This window comes from Macaca thibetana, chromosome 20 (genome assembly GCF_024542745.1).
Source record: "Macaca thibetana thibetana isolate TM-01 chromosome 20, ASM2454274v1, whole genome shotgun sequence".
Taxonomy (NCBI): domain Eukaryota; kingdom Metazoa; phylum Chordata; class Mammalia; order Primates; family Cercopithecidae; genus Macaca; species Macaca thibetana.
This window is the reverse complement of record NC_065597.1, coordinates 31,600,250-31,612,360: the sequence shown is the minus strand read 5'-3', so window position 1 is coordinate 31,612,360 and position 12,111 is coordinate 31,600,250. Positions and strand designations below refer to the sequence as shown.

The window sequence follows — 12,111 nt, the reverse complement described above, 5'->3', positions numbered from 1 at the left end:
CCAGGCTGGAGTGCAGTGGCGTGATCTCAGCTCGCTGCAACCTCTGCCTCCTGGGTTCAAGTGATTCTCCTGCCTCAGCCTCCTGAGGAGCTGGGACTACAGGTGCCCGCCAGCAAGCCTGGCTAATTTTTTGTATTTTTAGTAGAGACAGGGTTTCACTGTGTTAGCCAGGGTGGTCTGGATCTTCTGACCTCATGATCCTCCTGCCTCGGCCTCCCATAGTGTTGGGATTACAGGTGTGAGCTACTGCGCCTGGCCCACGTTTCTATAAGATTAAAATCATGAGCGGTTTTGTTGAGGGTGTAGGGCACCCAGAGCCTGTGGGCTGTGCTGGGAGTGAAAGTGGTGGCCGCTCCAGAAGCCTGCCATAGCGCTCACCGAACCGCAGCCTGTGTGCGGCCGGAACTGGGTTGTGCTACTCCTCCGTGACTTCCGGAAGAGATGAGCTTCAATGTCCAGCAAAAGGCACATCCAAGATCGTTCACCCCAGTGTGACTTGTTAAACTCCGGACTAGAAGGAACCCTGAGGTGCTTCAATGATAGAACGATGAACCAGCTGTAGTGTGACCCCCACGCAATGGAATATTCTACAGGAACAAAAAGGACACGCTACCCCTACATGCAACATGGATCTCAGAGGCAGGATGTTGCGCAAAAGAAGCCAGACACAAATGCTTCGGCTCATGTTGGTATGACTCGGAATCTGCAGTGATGGGGATCCCAGGAGCAGTGACCAGGAGGCAGTGCCAGGGAGCCTGCGGTGGGGGCTGATAGTCAGTAGCTTGACCTGGTTGGAACGTTCTATCTTTAAGTTGGAGTCCATTATGTTTGTTTATTTGTTTATCTCGTAGAGGTGGAGGTCTCACTGTGTTGCCCAGGCTGGTCTCAAACTCCGGGCCTCAAGCGATCCTCCCACCTTAGCCTCCCAAAGTGCTGGGATTACAGGCCTGAGCCACTGTATGGGGCCATTATTGTTATTAGTGCTTAAAAGTATTTAGTAAGCATTTTATTTAGCCTAAAAGCACTTCATTTGGAGAACAGAGGCTGGACGGAACATGGCGTGCCGGGCGTGAGAGAACTGACTGTCCTCTTCCAGAGCAGAAAGTGGAGAAATGACTTTTAAGCTTAATTTCTGGGGTGGTAAAACTCTTCTGTATGAAGAAGTACAAATATGTAATGTCCCATGATGGCAGCTATGGGACATTACATATTTGCCAAAACCCACATAACGTACAACGCCAAGAGTGAACTGTAATGTAAACTGTGGACTTCAGTAAATGATCATGTCCCGGTATGGGCTGGTTGGTTGTGATGCAGGGCAGGTGAGGCCCAAAGCGGAGCTTAGCCTGTGAGCGTTCTTGGCTTTGCCTGAGAAAGAATTCAAGGACAAGCCGGAGGTAGAAGAGAACAACTTGATTGAAGAGGCAGCGTGACAGCTCCAATGGCTCCTGCAGAGCTGGGCTCCCCCGGAAGGCAGAGAGCAGCAGCTCAGGGCACTTCTGCAGTCCCATGATACCCACTTCTAATTGCATGCAGATTATATGCAGAAATTTCTAGGGAAGGAGTAGTCACTTCTGGGTCACTGAGTCACTGCCTTGGAAAGGGGGTGGGAGTGTTGCCATGACGACGGTAAACTGACACAGAACACTGGTGGGTGTGTCTTTTTTTCTTTTTTTTTCCTGAGACGGAGTCTCCCTCTGTCACCCACATTGGAGTGCAGTGGCCTGATCTCGGCTCGCCGCAACCTCTGTCTCCTGGGCTCAAACAGTTTTCCTGCTTCAATCTCCCGAGTAGCTGGGGTTGCAGGCATGGGACATCAAGCCCGGCTAATTTTTGTATTTTTAGTAGAGACAGGGTTTCACCATGTTGGCCAGGCTGGTCTCAAACTCCTGACCTCTGGTGATCTGCCTGCCTCAGCCTCCCAAAGTGCTGGGATTACAGGCGTGAGGCAGGGTGCCCGGCCTGGTGTGTCTTATAAAAAGCTGCTTCTGGCCAGGCGTGGTGGCTCACGTCTGTAATCCCAGCACTTTGGGAGACCGAGGCGGGCAGATCACGAGGTCAGGAGATCGAGACCATCCTGGCTAACACGGTGAAACCCCGTCTCTACTAAAAATACAAAAAATTAACTGGGCGTGGTGGCGGGCGCCTGTAGTCCCAGCTACCCGGGAGGCTGAGGCAGGAGAATGGTGTGAACCCAGGATGTGGAGCTTGCAGTGAGCGGAGATCGCACCACTGCACTCCAGCCTGGGTGACAAAGCGAGACTCCGTCTCAAAAAAAAAAAAAAAAAAAAAAAAAAAAAAAAAAGTTGCTTCTGCCCCTCCCTGCTTTAGCCAGTCCTGTTTGGTCCCAGCTCCAAGCCCCGCCTCTGGAGTTGAGTCCTGCCTCCTACCTCAATTATAACAAATGTGCTGCACCAGTGCAGGGTGTTAATAAGAGGGGAGATGGGCGGGGGTGCTGGGGGTACAGGGGAACTCTGCTCATTTTTCTTTTCTTTTCTTTTTTTTTTTTTGAGACAGAGTCTTGCTCTGTCACCCAGGCTGGAGTGCAGTGGCATGATGTCGGCTCACAGAAGCTCCGCCTCCCGGGTTCATGCCATTCTCCTCCCTTAGCCTCCTGAGTAGCTGGGACTACAGGCGCCCACCACCACGCCTGGCTAATTTTTTTGTATTTTTTTTAGTGGAGAGGGGATTTCACTGTGTTAGCCAGGATGGTCTCGATCTCCTGATCTCGTGATCCGCCCGCCTTGGCCTCCCAAAGTGCTGGGATTACAGGCGTGAGCCATCGCGCCTGGCCTCCCATTTTTCTTTAAACCTAAAACTGGTCTAAAAAATTAATTTCATATTTTTTTTCACAAGAATGTGGAACAACTGGAACCACATACTCTGCTGCTGGGAGTGTAAATAGTGCCCCTATTAAGAAAAAGTCGCCGGGCGCGGTGGCTGAAGCCTGTAATCCCAGCACTTTGGGAGGCCGAGGCAGGTGGATCACCTGAGGTCAGGAGTTCGAGACCAGCCTAGTCAACATGGTGAAACCTCGTCTCTACTAAAAATACAAAAATTAGCCGAGTGCGGTGGTGGGCATCTGTAATCCTAGCTACTCAGGAAGCTGAAGCAGGGGAATCACTTGAACCCGAAGGCAGAGGTTGCCGTGAACCAAGATTGCACCACTGCCCTCCAGCCTGAGCAACAAGAGCAAAACTCTCTCTCAAAACAACAACCACCAACAAAAAACCCCAACTTTATTGAGATCTAGTTTACATTTGCCAAAACGAACACTTTTTAAATTTTTTTTTGAGATGGAGTCTTGCACTGTCGCCCAGGCTGGAGTGCAGTGGTGCAATCTCGGCTCACTGCAACCTCTGCCTCCTGGGTTCCATCGATTCTCCTGCCTCAGCCTCCCAGTAACTGGGACTACAGGTGTGCACCACCACGCCTGGCTAATTTTTGTATTTTTTAGTAGAGATGGGGTTTCACCATATCGGCCAGGCTGGTCTCAAACTCCTGACCTTGTGATCCGCCTGCCTCGGCCTCCCAAAGTGCTGGGATTACAGGCGTGAGCCACCACGCCCAGCCCAAAATGCACACTTGTAAGTGTGCAGTTTGATGAGTTTTCACAGTGTGTGCATCCACACAGGCCCACCTCACTAGCAGAACCCTGTGACAGAGACTCAGCCCTTAGGGCACCTGCCGGGAGAGAAGAGTTAGAGGCAGGAACTTCTTCCAGTTGCCTTATTTGCAGAGGAGGAGGCTGAGGCCCAGAGATCACTCGTCCAAGACCACCCCTGGCTTAGCCAGAGTCCACACTGAAACCCAGGGTTCTCAGCTGTTTCCTTGTCATTGTGCAAAGCCACTTACTTGCCAAGAAGGTAGTGACTGCCCCATTGAAGAGCAAGGGGAAGCAGTGCAGGTTTTTGAGCGGGGGAGCTACATGAAGAAAGTAGCATGTTATCATTCTGAAGGCCTCCTATATCTGAACCACCTCCGATTCTGTTGCTATTAAGTGCTTTTTCTCTTGGTTTTCAGTGATCTAGTCCCTCCATCTTTTTTTTTTTTTTTTTTGGAGACCGAGTCTTACTCTATCCCCCAGGCGGGAGTGCAGTGGCACGATCTTGGCTCACTGCAACCTCCGCCTCCCGGGTTCAGGCGATTCTCCTGTCTCAGCCTCCCGAGTAGCGGAGACTACAGGCATGTGCCACCATGCCTGGCTAATTTTTGTAGTTTTAGTAAAAACAGGGTTTCATCATGTTGGCTAGGTTGGTCTCCAACTCCCATCCTCAGGTGATCCACCAGACTTGGCCTCCGAATGTGCTGCGATTACAGGTGTGGGCCGCCGCGCCCTGCCCTTCCCACATTTTTGAGACGGGGTCTTGCATGTATTGTCCAGGCTGGAGTGCAGTGGTGTGATCGTGGTTCACTGAGCCTCAAACTCTTGGCCTCAAACACTCCTCCCACCTCAGCCTTCAGAGCAGTGGGAGTACAGGTGTGCACCACCATGCCCAGCTATTGTTTTCATTCTTTGTAGAGATGGGTTCCCACTGTGTTACCCAAGCTGGTCTCGAACTCCTGCCCTCAAATGATTTTCCCACCTTGGCCTCCTAAAGTGCTGGGATTATGGGCATTAGCCACCATGTCTGGTGATCTGGTCCCTTCTTCTTTTTTATTTTTTTCTTTTTTGAGACAAGGTCTCGCTCTGTTGCCCAAGCTGGAGTGCAGTGGCATGAACAGGGTTCACTGCAGCCTCGACCCCCTGAGCTCAAGTGATCCTCCCACCTCAGCCTCCCTCGTACCTGGGACTACAGGTGTGCACCAGCACTCCTGGCTTCTGATCCCTTTTAAGAGCATGCCTTGGCCGGGCACGGTGGCTCACGCCAGTAATCCCAGCACTTTGGGAGGCCGAGGTGGGCGGATCACGAGGTCAAGAGATCGAGACCATTCTGGCCAACATGGTGAAACCCCGTCTCTACTAAAAAAAAAAAAAAAAAAAAAAAAGAGAAAATACAAAAATTAGCTGGGTGTGGTGGCGGGTGCCTGTAGTCCCAGCTACTCGGGAGGCTGAGGGCAGGAGAATCGGTTGAACACGGGAGGCAGAGCTTGCAGTGAGCCAAGATCACGCCACTGCACTCCAGCCTGAGCAACAGAGCAAGACTCCACCTCTCCCCCCTTAGCCCCCAAAAAATCAAATAATAGAGCATGCCTTGTGCTATGGTTTGAATGTTTCTCCCAGACTTTATGTGTTGGGAACTTAACCTCCACAATTATATGCTTTTGGAGGTAATTAGGATTGGATGAGGTCATCAGAGTGGGCCCCCATGATGGGAGTAGTGGCCTCATAACAAGAGGGACAGGCCAGGTGCGGTGGCTCACGCCTGTAATCCCAGCACTTTGGGAGGCTGAGGTGGGCGGATCATGAGGTCAGGAGTTTGAGACCAGCCTGGCCAATATGACAAAACCCCGTCTGTACTAAAAATACAAAAATTAACTGGGTGTGGTGGCAGGTGCCTGTAATCCCAGCTACTTGGGAGGCTGAAGCAGGAAAATCACTTGAACCTGGGAGGCAGAGGTTGCAGTGACCCGAGATGGCATCACTGCACTCCAATCTGGGTGACAGAGCGAGACTCTGTCTCAAAAAAAAAAAAAAAGAAAAAGAGAAAGAGAGACTTGAGCTGGTGTGTTCTTGCCTTGTCACCACGTGATGCCCTCTGTTGTGTTATGATGCGAGGAGAAGCTCTCCAGATGCCAGCACTATGCTCTTGGACTTCCAGCCTCCGGAACTGTAAGAAACGAACTTCTCTTCTCTATAAATTACCCACTCTTAGATATAGCCACAGAAAACAGACTAAGACACCTTGCAACTTTGTGTGTGTGTGTGCTGCGATTACAGGCATGAGCCATCGCGCCCAGGTTGGCCCTGTCCAGACTTGATTTGGGGATTACAGCCCTTGTTCCCAGGGAGTGGAATGTCGGTGCTCCCAAGGGAAAGCCTGTGAGGGTCACCAGCCCCCGCCCCCCACAGGGTTTGGTCTCCAGCCCGCGGCAGCTGCCGACACCTCTGCTCGGCTCTCCATCCTCCCGGGATCCTTTTCTGTCGGGTTTCTTGCAGTTTCTTAGGGCATATGCAGCTTAGGGGGTGGCCATGGCCTGAAGGGGATTTGCACTCAGGGCTTTGGGCTCTTTCTCCAAGTTCCCTCAGGCCCCAGCAGGTTTGGAGCCTCAAACTCTAATCCCTGTTTCTCAGCTCGGCAAGGCTGTGCTTTCTGCTTTCGGACCTCGATGCCAATGTGGGAAGATGCTCCACGAGAAAAACCAGGGTGAACGTGGGCTCACTTTCTTGTTTACGTTCGCTCGAGGGTCATAGCTCCGGGCCCTGCCAGCTCTGGTTACTCCCCACAGGCCCCGTTACATGCGTGTATCATAGCCTGTGTGTCCAGCCTGTGTCCATGTCTTCAGCGGGAGGGCAAGCGTGGGGCTAGCCGTTCTGTCTGAAAGCGTTTTACGGATAGCCCTTGCTATTTCCTCAAAGGGCCACCAGAGGGCACTCCCACTCAGCCCGGCCGCTGTTCGTCGGGGGGAAGAGGGGATGGAGGGTGTGGGAGGTGTGGGGTGGAGGTGGGGGTGGTCCTGGGCCCTGGACGGCAAGTGAAACCTGCAGGAAGCCCTGCCTGTTCTGTGTGGGACCCCCACTTCCATCGTGGCCCCCACCACAGATGCTGCGAGTCCACTCCAGTCCCCGTCCCAGCCTCTGGAGGGGTGCTGGCTCTGACCCCTTCTGGCCCCCGCCTTTCCCTCGAGATGTCCATGGGCCCCCAACTCTTTGACGAGGTCTCAGACACCCCAGGGAGGCCGGGGAAAGGATTCCCGGGGCAGCTGAGCCTGAGGCTGGGGGCTTTTCTGTTGTTTCCACAGCCCCAGGGCCTGACACCGTGGGACCTCTGCAGGCTGGTTGGGGTGAATGAATGATTGATTGATTGATGAATGAATGAATGAATGTCAGTTCAGCTCCTATTTCACCACCTGGAATTTACTAGGGGCCTGGAATTTCTTTCCACCTCTCTCTCTCTCTCTCTCTCTCTCTCTCTGTGTGTGTGTGTGTATATATATATGTATGTATATATATATATAATTTTTTTTTTAAACGGTCTTGCTCTGTTGCCCAGGCTGCAGTGCAGTGGTGCAATCTCTGCTCACTGCAGCCTTCAACTCCCAGGCTCAGGTGATCCTCCTGCCTTAGCTTCCTGAGTAGCTGGGCTACAGGTGTGCACCACCATACCTGGCTAATTTTATTTTAATTTTAATTTTTTGTACAGACAGTCTTTGGCCTCCCAAAGTGCTCGGATTACAGGCATGAGCCACATGCCCGGTCCCATGGCCACAATTTTTTTTTTTCTTTTTTGAGATGTAGTCTTGCTCTGACGCCTAGGCTGGAGTGCAGTAGTACAATCTTGGTTCATTGCAACTTCTGCCTCCCAGGTTCAAGTGATTCTTGTGCCTCTGTCTCCGGAGTAGCTGGGATTACAGGTGTGTGCCACCATGCCCAGCTAATTTTTGTATTTTTAGTACAGACAGGGTTTCACCGTGTTGGCCAGGCTGGTCTCAAACTCCTGACCTCAAGTGACTGCCCACCTCAGCCTCCCACAGTGCTGAGATTACAGGCATGAACCTGCCCCATGGTCACAATTTAAGTACCCTTCTGCACCCTGAAGCTCTGCCCTGGTCACCCACAGAGCCCACATGGACCAGAGTGCCACACTGTGGTTCAGCCAGTGGCCTCTCCCGGCTGGCCACTGGCGAAGCCCCCCTGTAAAACCAGGAAATGGTGGCAGCCCATCCCTGAGCTGGCCCCAGTGAGCTGGCTGGCAGGGATTCATGCCGCTTCAATGGGGGCCGGCCCTGTGATCGCTGGAGCTAACAGAATGCTGGGGAAATGCAACCACACCTTAATGAGGCATTTGCATGTTGCTTCTGCTCCTGGGAGGTTCTCTCTGCCATGTGAAAGTCTGGCCACAGTGCTGGAGAGACCAAGGCCCTGAGGTCCCGAGGCTGCATGGAGAGCAAGAGACCCAGGCATCCAGGACCTCATCCTATGGAGAAGAACCATCCAGCTGAGCCCAGCCAGAAACGTGAGAGAAGAGAGAACTGCAGCTGTTTTGAGCCACTGCATTTTGAGGGGGTTGGAAACGTAGCAGCAAAACCACAGCCAACAGTGGTGCCTTTGGCCCCAGAGCTCCTCACTCACACCCTGACCCAAGCTCTGCTAATGAGTTACTCCCTAAATACAGCTCTATGCAAACCAGCCTGTCCCTGCATCTCCACACTGACAACTTCAGACCTCTGCCCCCGTCTTCTTTCAGGAAATGATCGCCTGTGCTTCCAGGAGGACGTCCCATCCCATCTAGCTAGAATTAAGCAGGCAGAGGAACTCGGAAGGACTGGACTGGCTGAGTCTTCCAGACTCCATCTTTCTCCCGTGCTGGGCGCTTCCTGCCCTCAAACATCAAACTCAAAGCGCTTCAGCTTTTGGGCTCTGGGACCTACACCAGTGGTTTCCCAGGGGCTCTAGGGCCTACACCAGTGGTTTCTCAAGGGCTGTTTGGCCACAGACTGAAGGCTGCACTGTTGCTTCCCTACTTTTGAGGTTTTGGGACTCGGACCAGCTTCCAGGCTCCTCAGCTTGCAGACGGCCTGTTGTGGGACTTCACCTCGTGATTGGTGAGTCAATACTCCCAATAAACTCCCCTCCATGTATACATCTATCCTATTAGTGCTGTCCCTCTAGAGAACCCTGACTCATACACTGGGGTGATGTCAATGCTGCTGTGACTGTCATTTTCTTGTTCTAGAGAAACAATGAACCCACTGAGACAAAGGGTGGGGGAGGAAAGGCCCGGAGTGGGGCTGAAGACACAGGTTCCAGGCCCGGCTCTGCTGCTCTCAGATGAGGCTTCTTCTCTGTTGAGCGGGTACAATCTTAGGGCCCTACTCTTGAGCTTGCCATGTGCGTTGACTGTGGCAGTCCACATACAAACACTCAGCATGGTGCCTGGCATGCAGACAGGATTCCATAAATCTTGGTCGTCATAGAAGTTTCCATTTCTTACCACCGAGCACTTCATGACCCCTTTGGGCAAATGACTTCCCTCTCTGGACCCCTGTGTCCACTTCCACGTGGTGGCGGGCTCAGGACAGATGGCTTTGTAGCTCCATCCCATGCCATTTCATTAGCTCCACCCGTGCCATTTCATTAGCTCCACCCCTGCCATTTCATTCCATTCTCTTCTTTAGCTTCTCCGTGCCTTGGCTTCCCTGTTGGGGTGATTTCAGCACCACAGGGAGGACAGCAGTCTGGGAGCTGTCCATGGAGCTGAAGTCACCGGAGGGCACCTGGTGGAGAAGGCGGGGTGGGGCTGGAGGTGGGGGTGCGAGGGAAGCAGCAGGGGATGGCCAGAAATGGAGGGAGGTTGCATCCACTGGGCACAACTGGGTCTTCCATGCCATGAGAGCTCATGGAGTCATCCTTTCCTGTCTTTCCAGGTGGCCCCAGTTGGGAACTGAGGTATATTGATTGGGGCACTAGGAACAACAGCCTGCCAGCTATGGCTTGGCCATCCCCTCTGCCACCGCTTTCCTGCCCATCAGCCCTTTTCCCTAGAGTCCCTCCTTCAGCCAGGTCCTGAAAAGTCACACCTTTTGGCCAAGCTGCTGAAAATACCACTCAGCTAGAACTCGTGCTCATGCCAGCCTCATTCCAGACACCCCCAAACCAGAAACAGCCCAGGAGCCCATTAACAGATTCATGGGAAAATGTATTGCAGTCTATTCCATCACTGGACTCTTATGCAGCAGTGAAGACAGGTGTCCCATCACTGGACTCTTACGCAGCAGTGAAGACAGGTATGCCATCACTGGACTCTTATGCAGCAGTGAAGACAGGTGAATTGCAAGCTATTCCATCACTGGACTCTTACGCAGCAGTGAAGACAGGTGAATTGCAAGCTATTCCATCACTGGACTCTTACGCAGCAGTGAAGACAGGTGAATTGCAAGCTATTCCATCACTGGACTCTTACGCAGCAGTGAAGACAGGTGTCCCATCACTGGACTCTTACGCAGCAGTGAAGACAGGTGTCCCATCACTGGACTCTTATGCAGCAGTGAAGACAGGTGTCCCATCACTGGACTCTTATGCAGCAGTGAAGACAGTGTCCCATCACTGGACTCTTATGCAGCAGTGAAGACAGGTGAATTGCAAGCCCATCACTGGACTCTTATGCAGCAGTGAAGACAGGTGAATTGCAAGCAGCAGTATTCCATCACTGGACTCTTACGCAGCAGTGAAGACAGGTGTCCCATCACTGGACTCTTACGCAGCAGTGAAGACAGTGTCCCATCACTGGACTCTTACGCAGCAGTGAAGACAGGTATCCCATCACTGGACTCTTATGCAGCAGTGAAGACAGGTGAATTGCAAGCTATTCCATCACTGGACTCTTACAGCAGTGAAGACAGTGAAGACAGGCTATTCCATCAATTGCAAGCTATTCCATCACTGGACTCTTACGCAGCAGTGAAGACAGGTGTGAATTGCAAGCTATTCCATCACTGGACTCTTACGCAGCAGTGAAGACAGGTGAATTGCAAGCTATTCCATCACTGGACTCTTACGCAGCAGTGAAGACAGGTGAATTGCAAGCTATTCCATCACTGGACTCTTACGCAGCAGTGAAGACAGGTGAATTGCAAGCTATTCCATCACTGGACTCTTACGCAGCAGTGAAGACAGGTGTCCCATCACTGGACTCTTACGCAGCAGTGAAGACAGGTGTCCCATCACTGGACTCTTACGCAGCAGTGAAGACAGGTATCCCATCACTGGACTCTTATGCAGCAGTGAAGACAGTGTCCCATCACTGGACTCTTACACAGCAGTGAAGACAGGTGTCCCATCACTGGACTCTTACGCAGCAGTGAAGACAGTGTCCCATCACTGGACTCTTACACAGCAGTGAAGACAGATATCCCATCACTGGACTCTTATGCAGCAGTGAAGACCGGCGAATTGCAGTTATGCATAGCACGGATGCCTCTCTCAAACAATCACGTTGAACAGAAGTGGCCAGGCTCGATTCTGTGTGATCCCGTGTGGATCACAAACAGGCAACATAAAGGATGGTGTTTGGGGGTGGATGTTGAGGGAGAGAAGGGGGTTCTCTTCATCACAATGGTCTCCAGGAAGGGAGGGACAGCGGCTGGGAGGCCAGGGGCCTCTGGGATGCTGAAAAAATTCTTTTTCTTCTTCTTCTTTTTTTGAGATGGAGACTCACTGTGTGGCCCAGGCTGAAGTGCAGTGGTGGGACCTCAGCTCAGTGCAACATCTGCCTCCCGGTTCAAGTGATTGTCCTGCCTCAGCCTCCCGAGTAGCTGGAATTACAGGTGCTGCCACCACGCCCGGCTAATTTTTCGTATTTTTAGTAGAGGCAGGGTTTTCCCATGTTGGCCAGGCTGGTCTTGAACTCCTGACCTTAGGTGATCTGCCCGCCTTGGCCTCCCAAAGGGCTGGGATGACAGGCATAAGCCACCGCACCCAGCCCAGAATGGTTAATTTTATGTTACGTGAATTTCACTCAATAAAAAAAAAACAGGAAAGGGAGAGAAAGAAAGAAAAGGGAGGGAACAGCAGGGGCCCAGGGGAGTCAGGGTGCCTGCCTGTGAGTGTCCCCGGCAGCCTACATCTTCTCCCCACTTCCCCTACCTGGAGGCCCTGGAAGCACAGGGCTGTCCCCTGGAGAAGTCCGGAGTGACTTTTAAAACACAGATATGGGGACCCATCTGATTCTGAGTTTCTGGTCAACAGTGCTCTGTGTGGTTCAGAAGTTGCATTGTCTCAGGACAGAAACAAAGTCCAGCTAATACCTGTCAAGGCCCGGCCTCTTGCCAGGGCCTTGGCCCAACTTTCTCCTTCACTCCTCCCAAAGGCTCTGGGAAGCAGGGTACTTACTGATGGTAAGAAATGAAGCTCAGAGAGTTTCAGCACCAAACTCAGCATCGCACCACCAGAGCACAGGAAGGCTCGGGACTCACAGCACCAGAGCATGAGGGGACAGGGGTCTCACAGCA

The 12,111-nt window shown here is 52.3% G+C and overlaps 1 long non-coding RNA gene across 3 annotated transcripts; it reads left to right on the top strand.

The window, feature by feature from the left end:
- The first annotated feature begins 7,287 nt into the window (after window positions 1-7,287).
- Window positions 7,288-11,003, top strand: LOC126944361 (uncharacterized). 3 transcript variants are annotated; one of them, XR_007722021.1, is made up of 6 exons: window positions 7,288-8,706; window positions 9,529-9,888; window positions 9,979-10,158; window positions 10,339-10,415; window positions 10,727-10,855; window positions 10,933-11,003. It is a non-coding gene; the product is annotated as an uncharacterized LOC126944361 (long non-coding RNA). The 3 variants fall into 3 exon arrangements; XR_007722023.1 differs by lacking the exon at window positions 10,339-10,415 and having other exon boundaries at window positions 9,979-10,119; window positions 10,778-10,855; XR_007722022.1 differs by lacking the exon at window positions 10,339-10,415 and having other exon boundaries at window positions 9,979-10,119.
- The last annotated feature ends 1,108 nt before the right edge of the window (window positions 11,004-12,111 follow it).